This window comes from Mesoplodon mirus (genome assembly GCF_964341445.2).
Source record: "Mesoplodon mirus genome assembly, chromosome: 5".
Taxonomy (NCBI): Eukaryota; Metazoa; Chordata; class Mammalia; order Artiodactyla; family Ziphiidae; genus Mesoplodon; species Mesoplodon mirus.
Genome location: NC_138980.1, coordinates 170959787 through 170962284, shown reverse-complemented (window position 1 = coordinate 170962284; position 2498 = coordinate 170959787). Strand labels below are relative to the sequence as shown.

Sequence of the window (2498 nt, the reverse complement as noted above, 5' to 3'; positions counted from 1 at the left end):
TTGCCTCTCGCCTCAGGGCAATGTATTCCAACCCTTCACCTCCACTCCCTAACATAATGTTGACTCCTTGGATAAAAATACAAGGAACTTCTGTTGAATGAGCTAACTGCTGGAAATATTATGACTGCAGCTGAAAGAAATGAGGTGTGTACCACAGACCACATAAAACAATGAAAGCAATTTAAAGGCAGAATGTACAGAGTAACTAGGAACAATTTTGCAATATCAAAAGCATATGAGAGGCTTCCCTGATGGTGCAGTGGTTGAGAGTCCGCCTGCCGATGCAGGGGACACGGGTTCGTGCCCCGGTCCGGGAAGATCCCACATGCCGCGGAGTAGCTGGGCCCGTGAGCCATGGCCGCTGAGCCTGCGCGTCCGGAGCCTGTGCTCCGCAACGGGAGAGGCCACAACAGTGAGAGGCCCGCGTACTGCAAAAAAAAAAAAAAAAAAAAAAAGCATATGAGTGGCCTGCTGCTTTGGGTGATGCTCTGCAGACCTTGGTGTTCTCCCAGCCTGGTCTAGGAGACTCTCTGCATGAGACCTGGACAGCTAGCAACTTCCATCTTCAAAATCAGCCTTTCTGGTGCCCGAAGACTGTGGCCACTCTGACTGGTGCCGGTGTGGTCTGCACTCGGGGTGAGCGTGGTCCGTGCGGCGTTTCCTGTTCTCACCCCTGCGCCGCTGCAGCTCGGGCCTTGCCTGATGCAGCCCGACCATGGCTTCAGCTGTGGAGGAGCTACAGAAGGATCTAGAAGAGGTGAAGGTGCTGCTGGAAAAAGCCACTAGAAAAAGAGTACGTGATGCCCTGACAGCTGAAAAATCCAAGACTGAGGCAGAAATCACGAACAAGATGCAGCAGAAATCACAGAGGAAAGCAGAGCTTCTGGAAAGTGAAAAGCCTGCCACTGTGGTTGCTTCTATTATCACAGATATACAGTGAAAATCAGCAATTATGGATAGGATCAGTCAGATAAGTTTGTGAAAATCTACGTCACCTTAACTGGAGTTCATTAAGTCCCTGCTGAGAATGTGCAGGTGCATTTCACAGAGAGGTCATTTGATCTTTTGGTAAAGAATCTAAATGGGAAGTGTTACTGCATGATTACGAACAATCTCTTGTAACCCATCTCTGTGGAAGGCAGTTAAAAAAAGATCAAGACAGATACAGTTCTTATCTTAGGCAGGAAGAAAGCGGAAAACATACGGTGGGTCTACCTGACTCAGGTTGAAAAAGAATGCAAAGAGAAAGAAAAGCCCTCCTACGACACTGAAATAGATCCTAGTGAGGGATTAATGAAAGTTCTAAAGAAAATTTATGAAGATGGAGGTGATGACATTAAGCGAACCATTAATAAAGCCTGGGTGGAATCAAGACAGAAGCAAGCCAAAGGAGATACAGAATTCTGAGACTTTAAAGTCTTTTTGGGAACTGTGATGTGGAAATATTGATGTTTCCAATAAGGAAATGTTGGTGAGCTGCACACATAAATTTGACATATAACTACTTACACAGTCTAAGTAAAAGCAATGAATTCTCCATTTCCTACTGGACGATTCATTTAAATAAAATATGCTTATTAAACACTCCCTCCAAAGATGGTTTCCTGGGTAACTGGGTCATTTTATTCAAGAACAGGGTAATGTTGTATTCTAGGGTGAAATGTGAAGAAGCAATGTAAAGAAGCCTAATGAAAATGCCACATTGTGTGTATTATTGTTCAGCTAAGAGGTAGAAATAAAAGTTATTGCTTGCCTTTCAGTTCCTGACATCAGCTCCCACCAATGTAAGAATAAAAATAAAACGTGAATTTTTGCATTAAAAAAAAAATCAGCCTTTCTGGCCAGCCCTAGAGGGTCAAGTCAGCCATTAGGAACCAGAACTTTCCAACGCGGTCCATTTCCTGCTGATTCAGAAGAGGGGTAAAGGCAAGGACAATTTGTAGTTGATTAAGCACCCTGTGATCTGTGTTTTTCCTTCCGGTTTGATTCCCTCCCTGTTGCCCTTTTAATGAAACACTTTGTTGAGCAAGAGCTCCATCTATGGGAGAAATCAGTTGTATTGATTGTACCCTTAACATCACCAAGATTATAATTTATTCACACTAGACCAGTGATTTTCAACTGGGGGTGATTTTGCCCCCCAGGGGACTTTTTTGGCAATGACTGGAGACATTTTTTGTTGTCATAACTGGGGTTGCAACTGGCATCTAGTGGTTAGAGGCCAGGGATACTGCTAAACATTCTGCAATGCACAGGATACCCACCCCCCATAACAAAACGTTTCCCGCCCTAATGACAAATTCTGCCTGAGAACTAGAGAATTTGTGAAATTTATGCTTACAGATGGGCTCCCCAGGCAAATATTAATGTTTGATTTAAATCTTTTCATATTCCCTACCACTACTTTAAGCTTCTTATTTCCCCACCTTTTGTTATTGCCCATGGATTTGTCAGACTCTTTCACCCTAAGGTGTTAATGGCTTAGTACATTAATCTGC

The 2498-nt window shown here is 43.8% G+C and overlaps 1 pseudogene across 1 annotated transcript; it reads left to right on the top strand.

Moving 5' to 3' along the window:
• The first annotated feature begins 292 nt into the window (after positions 1-292).
• On the top strand, positions 293-1555 carry LOC309805063 (calcyclin-binding protein-like; annotated as a pseudogene). The gene has a single exon. The product of its transcript is annotated as a calcyclin-binding protein-like (transcript).
• The last annotated feature ends 943 nt before the right edge of the window (positions 1556-2498 follow it).